Source organism: Corvus brachyrhynchos, unplaced genomic scaffold (genome assembly GCF_000691975.1).
Source record: "Corvus brachyrhynchos isolate BGI_N302 unplaced genomic scaffold, ASM69197v1 scaffold44, whole genome shotgun sequence".
NCBI lineage: Eukaryota > Metazoa > Chordata > Aves > Passeriformes > Corvidae > Corvus > Corvus brachyrhynchos.
In genome coordinates, this window is record NW_008238359.1 from 443,250 (window position 1) to 451,483 (window position 8,234).

Genomic DNA, 8,234 nt, shown 5'->3' on the forward strand with positions numbered 1-8,234 from the left:
ACACGACGCACTCAATACAAGGAGATTTGGGTTTAGGGAAGCAAAAGTCTGCAATACTAAGAAACCTATTGCTCAAGGTACAAGATGGAAGATAGCATTCAAACTTACCAGAGGAAGAAGACTGGGAAATTCTATGGGACACTACAAGAATAGCTTAGCTCCTCTGAAAGAGAAAAATGAGTGCAATCAGTAGATGAGTAGCTCCCAGACGGTGCAACTCAAAGACTGCAGGAAAAACATACTGGAAAGGGAAAAGGTGGGAAAGCAGGTATTCAACAATAAATAAGATTTGTTAAAGCTCGCAGACAAAAGAGGACAAAATCATGGACAAGTTTACAAGGTCTCTGCAGAAAAAAGAAAAAAGGATGCAACTGTAGCAAGCCCAACTGGCACTGAACTGTAGCTAGGAAGGTAACAGCACTTTTGCAGCACCAGGTAGCAACCAGTTCCGCAGGCTCCTTAGGAGCTGCACTCCCATCATTAAAGCAACCTGGAGACAGTGGAGATGGGTGGGTGCAGTTCTCTGAGCCTTTTGAGGGGGCTTTGCTCAAACACTCCGTAACAGCTTAGCCAAGGGCTGAGCCTGGCTGTCATCTCACTTTTTGCCCCGGGCCTCCTGCAATCCTGAGTAATGTTGGCTATTCCCTGTGAATGGCCCTATCCACCCATGACACCAGAGTACTGCTGCATAATCCCATGAATAAAACCAGTTAAGGTAAGTGTTACTGGCTGCAGGGGATGTAAAAGCTCCTAACTAGCCGTAGTGCCAGGCAAGGAGGAAAGAACTGAGATTTCCCTCTCTGTACTGGGCAAGGCAATACACTCGTTACATCCACAGGCTGCATGGTGAGATTTTTGTCTCTGTCTCAACACTGAATAAGACTGGTTTACAAAGGAACGTGCACTACTAGCCTCAGATCATATCCAGCAGGAGGCTGGGCTCCAGCTACTCAGCTTGTCACATTGCCTAACACAAAATCAAGCTTGGTTTGTTTGCTCATCCAGCAGGAGGCTGGGCTCCAGCTACTCAGCCTGTCACACTGCCTAACACAAAATCAAGCTTGGTTTGTTTGCTACACCGAAACTGCCTGCAGCAGCTGCTGTTCAAAAGGCACCTGACTTCCCGAGCAAAGCAAAACAACTCTTAAATTATTGCAGTAGCTAGCTCTGGCTGAAACAGAGAGAGGATGTAGCGTCCAGCAGAGTGATATAAATCAAAGCAAGGAGAGAGGAGAACTTCTATCAGTGCAGCCCTGGATAATGCAGTCAAACAGGATGTGATGAGATAAGGCGGTGTGTGGCCTTGCACACCATCCAATCTGTTACATTTGAGATAAAGGAAACAGAGCAGAGCCTTGCTGCCCTAAGGAGGGGAGAAAAAACCCCCACAATCCAACAACAAAACCCAAAGGCCAGTTCTGATCCCACTAGTCTGGGGGTGGCCAACTCAGGGATCGATCCTGAGCAATGGGCAACTCGTGCCCAGCTCCCATGTACAGGCCACATCACAAGGCCACCAGCCTTGGACTGACAACATGACTACCAGCACAGAGCCTTGCTGCCCTAAGGAGGGGAGAAAAAACCCCCACAATCCAACAACAAAACCCAAAGGCCAGTTCTGATCCCACTAGTCTGGGGGTGGCCAACTCAGGGATCGATCCTGAGCAATGGGCAACTCGTGCCCAGCTCCCATGTACAGGCCACATCACAAGGCCACCAGCCTTGGACTGACAACATGACTACTGGGTGATTTATGTCTCAGCTGGGAGAGAAAAACGAGCCAGCAAGGGCAGCAGAGATTGACACTGCCAGGTTGTGCTGGGATGGAGCCACGCACTGGGCTGGCCCCAGCTCTCAAAGGAACAGTGGAATTCCTGGGGAGTCACTGTTATCTCCCATGTGGGAACTGTTCCCAGAGCTCCCATTCTCCCTGACTTTCCAAGACATGTGGCATGTGTTTCACAGCTTCCCCAACAGATGAAGGTTGTGGCAGGGTGAAAATGGTTCGTCACCCTCGTGCTAGCAGCAGCAGTCACCAGGAGTCATTCTCCATGGAGCTGGTTAGAAAGCAAGAACCAGGAGGAAGTCAGATAATCACGTCCCTTTTCTATCGCAGAAGCATTGGTAGTGTCAGCTAACACAGGAAAATTGTAACTGTCCCATTTTACAGACAAGTGTAGATATTGACTGACTAAAATTACTTGGGAATTACCAAACCAAGCTAGAGACAGAAATAAATCAAGCCAAGCATTTTCCCAAAGAGTATTATTCACTTAATTATTTAAGGATAGGGAACCTTCAGTCGCAACCTTAAAAAAACCTCCTTGCTTCTAATTCCACTGAAATTCAGTTGTCCTGAAAATCTCACCATCAGGCTCAAAAGCCCCCATTTTACCTATGGAAAAATGTATAGCACAAAGATGTGACTGAACCACCCAATGGCAAAATCAGAATAGGGTTAAAAAAGACAAGAAAAGGTTAACTTTAAAAGTGATTTGCAATTGCAAGTGGTAACTTCAGAGGGGCTCATGTTTAACATTGTCTGGAAATAGAGTATCTTTTGACTATTTGCTGACAAGTAACACTAAGCTGAGACCCATAATGCCCACTTTATGATATCAAAATCAAATTCTTGTTTCCTAATCCTGCCTCCTGCTCATGACGTCTTTCAAGCTCTTGTCTAGGACTCAAAGATAGATGTTCCAGCAAAGCCTCGCAATTTGGACATCCTTAGCTTCCCATGACACTAATGGCAGAATTGCACATGAACTCAGACAGGAGACAGATGTTTGCAAATCTCATCCAAAGCAGTGAAATGTTTAGCTCCAAAACTAGAGTCAGTCTCCAAGAAAAGAAATAGCTGAACCTGGGCTAAGAGACTTAAAAGAGAATAGACAGACAGCGATCACACAACCCATGAATGCAGTCAAATTTCCCTTTCTGTTGTGCTTGCAGGTGGTCTGTGTTGCGGGCATGACCTGTCTGGTCAGGGCTAAGCCCCCTACTAAAGGCTCAAGACAAATGCAAATCAGAAACAGCCAGAACAGGTATATAAAACGGGACAAATGCTCAGTGCTCTTTTCACTTTTCCACCTTCAGTCAACCAATTACACATGTGCTTTGATTTTAGTAGTAGTCTGGCATGAGCTTAAAGGGGTTTGATGCTTGTCATAATGCAATACCTAAGTAAAGAAGAAGCATGATTAAACACCTGCATCACATAAATGAACCCTCCTCATGGCTACCAACCCAGCTGCACTCTCCTGGGGTATTCAGGCACCACCCCAGCTCAGGTTTGGAGTACACACCCATCTGGATCATGCAGCAGGTCAACATTTACTGCTTACACGCTCAGTTCTTAAGGCTGACACTAGCGAAAGTCAACCTTTCTGAAGAACAGTCTGAAATTTCCTAGCAAGGACACACCAGACATTTTTACCAGATTCCAATGCTCCTACCAGTTTGATACGAGACAGTAAAGCCACCCTCAACTCAGACCAGTGTAATTTTGAGTTCAAACTCTTTCCTCTCTCTAAATGTGGCATAAACCGATTTCATAGAAACCAAATGAAAATCATGAGAATCTGTAATTACAACCCCAACCCTCAAACTGGAATCAGTAAAAAAAAAAAAAAGAAAAAGAAAAGAAATGTCAAAATCTGAAAAACAAACTTGTCCCCACATATTACAGGAAAGCATGAACCTTTTGATTTATCTCTTTGCCCTTCCAGACCCTTCTTGCCAGGAAGGTCAACAGGTTATATACCTTCTGCTGGATTAATCTACAGGAGAACAAGGGCAGCTAGCCAAGCAAAACTAGATTCTTAAAGGGACACAGCCAACCACAGACTCTACTACTCCAGTTTTTAAAGCATGTTCTTACAAATAAAACCTAAGACCAAAAGCACTGCAAAAAGATGCTGCTACTCTATTTTTCAGTTCACATACTGGGTGGAGAAAAGCAGAGATTTACATGTTTCACCTGCACAGTTATTTTCTTCTGATCACATAGATCCTTCACAAACAAGTGGGGGCAGAGAAATAAATAGAATTTTATTATTTTATTTTTATAAAGATAATTCAAAGAGCAGTGAGAGTGCTTGGATATAATCTTCTTACACAAACCTCTCTTTTACACCTTTTTTTTCCCCCCTAAGCTGACTAGCTTTTCAAACCAAAAGACCTGCTTAAGTCCTGCTAGTCTGGTACCAATGAGCTTTATTTCAATGAGCTGTGGCAATGTATGATCAGGTAAAATGAACTTAAGACACATCAGCAAATCGTCCCTCTCCATTTCAGTACACACCTGCTCTGTGTTCTCCTGACATTTCCTCCTTAGTTAAAGCATTCCAGGTTACAAGAGATTACACTATGCCTGGACATCTGTCATTAGTGGCTACCATACTGTTGGAAGGGAGGCACTTTGAGGGCTACGATGATTTATTCTCTCTGGCAATAGCAAAGCAGATGTTTCAAAGGCTTGCACCCAGGCTCTGAAAGCCACTGGCACTCAGAAATACAGGAGTGTAAAACACCTACCCTTTGGCAATCACATTCTAAAGAAGGTAAGAACAAGGTAATTATAAACCTACAAGAGAACAGAAAAACAGAGCCAGTGACTCAGCCAGTAGCACCAGGAACTGGAAAACCTGCCCCTCCCTAGCAGGAAAACGTCTAATTCATATGGTGTTAAAAACAAAGGGGAGTGACTGCATCATCTCCAGAAAAAAAGAGGACCCAAGGGGCAGGAACAATAAAACCAAAAACCTACCAAACCCTCCCCCCATCCCAAAAAACCCCCCAGGAACTCAAAACACCACCTCCTAACCCTAAAGAACTCTTTCTAATAATCTAGTCTCAGATCTTGTAAGGAGCTCCACACATGCCAACTCATGGCTTTTTTACAAGGCTCTACAAAGGAACAGGCTGGCATTTATTTAGCGTGGTTGTTGGCAGAAGTTGGAGAGAGAGCAGCATCCGTTACTGTAAATCCTAATAAACCTGATTGCTCCTCAAAGGAGGACAGAAATGCTGTGAAGGTAGAGAATGAAAAGAACACAGTGCACAATGAAATAAGTTTAGATTTAAAATAGCATTTGTTACACTGTACAGAAATCACAGCTAAAAATTACTTCAGATTGGCATTGGAGAGTACTGATCATATTATTCAAAAATTAACGAATGGCTTCAAAACTATGCATAGTGATATATGTGATATATAATACAGGTACGATATATGATGAGATACAAACAGAACCAACAGATACAGAGGGCATCTACTGGGTTGCTGCAGGGATCTTTTCTAGTCCCATTGTCTTTGACATCTTAAATAAAGATCTAAGACTGACTCAAGGTAACGTTAATGAAACTTGCAGGTGATACAGCATGAAGTTTACAAACATCGGTGGGTGGAAACAACTCAAAGGGTGTTAGTGTAAAATAGAAAAGGAAAGAAGCAAGGGAGACAAATAGGACTATGTGGAAAAAGTAATGCAAAGAAAACCCAGAGACAAAATCAAGGAAAAAGCCCTGCCAGAAGCAGGAGCTAAAGACAGGCAAGAGTGACAATGCTGAACAAATGAGAGAGTTGTCTGCAAAGCAAATGCTTCTGCAAAATGACCAATGTGACTTTAATCTGCCTGGGCTCAGATATCACTTCAAGGCAATGAAGAGAGATGAATCACTCCAAACTCGTGGAATATTGGATCTCATTCTGACAAAAAAACACAGATAAACTGAAGAAAGTGAAGAGTACAAAAAACCTCCAATAATTAGACCTAGAAAATTGAAAAATATTATTAGTATAGCCTCACTAGTAGCTTGTAAGAATGTAGAAGGTGCAAATGCAGAGAGAAATAATAAGCAGTCATTTCAGAGAAATACACAGCAAGGCAAAAACTGATGCAGTAGAGTAAGAAAACTTTCCTGATGTACATTGGGTGATGAAAAACTTGCCCAAGAAAACTTCTACATAGCTTGGGGACACGGGAGGGAAGAACCAAACCAAGCCAAACCCCAAACCAAACAAATGAACAAAAGACAAACATGAGCTATAGGGAAAGTACAATAGATCTTTACAAAAAGGTAATACTAAATTTTCACTTTCTTCAGATACAGTCATGGTCAGATAAAACAGAAAACCATTTCACTCTCACAGGAGCTATTGCAGACATGGTCCAAGGAACTACCTAAGGTGGAGAAAAATGGCAATGTTATTAAGAAAATGTCCCCATTCTTCCCCCACCCTTCACCTCCTAGTCACTGCACCCCCTTTCTCCAGACACACCGGCACATGACGGTATGATTAACTACCTCGACTGGAGAACAGATGTGGCTGAAAACGAACTTGCTAAAAGCTAGTGTTACTTTTCCTCTGGATCAGCCCCCTGCCCCGGGGCAGTGAACAGCAGTGCCAGCGTCCCTGCCAGTGACAAAGCACAGAGATGTGACAAGTAAGGAAATGGGTACTTTGAGGCTCTGGGGACAGGTCCACAGCAGTGCCAGCCTCAAGTCTTTGTGGACCCACCCCTTGGGTTACGCTGGGATGGAACCAAGAGCTGAAAGATGCAGAAAATGACGCATAATACCAAGGAAGGAAAGCTGTGAATGAGCATCCAAACAGAGATGAAAGCAGCATCTCTTGGAAACTATTTTTCAGCAACCCTCTCAAAACTACTTACTCTACTTGTGTTGTGCAAAACTAATACCTGATTAAAAAAACCAACAGCAACTGTAATTTTATGTAAACCACAAGCAAGATAGGGTGCCATGGAGCCCTTTTTCTCTTGAAAGCTTGGCAGTACTATTTTCATACCATTTTCCCACAGGTGTTCTATAATATAGCAACATTAAAATGCTTATCACAGTAATAACCTAAAATACTTGAAAACCATCGGTAGCAATAATTTAAAAATCCAAAAGAAGTGGCAGGATCCAAGACAGTGGAAAAATCCTGGTAACCATTCTCACGCACATTTATTTGCTTCCAGGATCACCTCCAAGAGGACACAAACAATGAGCTGATAGCCCAGTTTAGAGATTGATAAGACTAGTTTGAGGGAGCCATTCCCACTGGGATTTAGGAAAACCTGAAAATGTGGCTGCACCCACTGCAAAAAAACCCTGAAAAGGTGACTGGCTGCCCTTCACTCTGCCAACCCAAGTTCCAGAGAAAACCACAGTCCCTCAGCATGCAGCAGCCCTAATGAAGAAGTCGCTCTGTATTCACTCTAAGACGATCCCAGGCTCTTCTCTGTCATGAGAAAAAGCTCTCGAAACCAAAAGGCTTTAATTGCACAGGTGACTGTACAGCAGCATCAGCCCAGCCCTAGCACTTGCTACATACCCACTCTGCCTTCCCCCTTGTTCTGTTCCTTTCGCTCCTCCCCATTACTCTCTGCCCTGTCCTGCTGCCCACTTCCTTCTGCGGGAGAACAATAAAACCTCTCACATCTACCCAGACAGATGGACAGACAGGTGAACGAACGCTCTCTCACTCTGCACACAGACACCACAATCAGGTCCTGGGGAAGCCGACCTGTTCCCAGTAACAGGAAAAGAGAAAAATAAACCCAATCCCTAAATCTCCTTTCCTCCTACTCAGCCCCCGGCACTTGAAAAGTATTTTGCGTTGTTTATTTCTAGAGGAATCGCAGAACTCAACTCTTAAGGTTAGAAAGTAACATGAGAGTAACTCCAGGTTAAACAAAAACAAAGTTGGTAATTAGTTGTGGTTAGTTCTGAGTTTTTGTTTGTTTTTGTTACGGTTTTTTTTTTTAACATATGTGATCGTTCGCTATAAAATACAGAAGTTCTTAAAACCTGTTGAGTTACACTTCTTCCCTCTTCTGCAAAAAAGCCTTATCTTCAGCATCCCATGCCAGAAATTGTTTAAACGGAATTATCTCCGTTTAAAAGATAAAAGATTACTCAGGAAAGCTTTTTGTTTGGTTTTTTGTGTGTTTGGCTTGTCTGGGGTTTTTTTAATCCTTTCCTGTGGCATGCCACCAAAACCCAACTCTTAATTTCAGAATAACTGAACTAGGAAAACATTTCCTCATCTTTCGGTAAACGCACTACAACAACCTACATACCTTCTCACAGATAGGCTTCCTTATGATTGTTATGATTTTCCCCAAAACATCTTCTATAATTTACATTAAAATTTACTACAGAAAGTCCTGCTCTACCTCTCCACCCTCCCCAAGCACATCTCTACGAACCGTACAGAAACC

At 43.1% G+C, this 8,234-nt stretch overlaps 1 protein-coding gene across 3 annotated transcripts in view; it reads right to left on the reverse strand.

The window, feature by feature from the left end:
• The window catches only part of TEAD4 (TEA domain transcription factor 4), a 51,450-nt gene that overhangs the window by 42,825 nt on the left and 391 nt on the right, over positions 1-8,234 (reverse strand). For 2 of the 3 annotated variants that reach the window (XR_001862473.1, XM_017735999.1), the window contains exon 2: positions 109-163. The exons of the other annotated variant lie outside the window; for it this stretch is intronic. The gene's annotated coding sequence lies outside the window, so the exon portion shown is untranslated. The remainder of the gene's footprint in view (positions 1-108; positions 164-8,234) is intronic. 3 annotated transcript variants of the gene reach the window in all.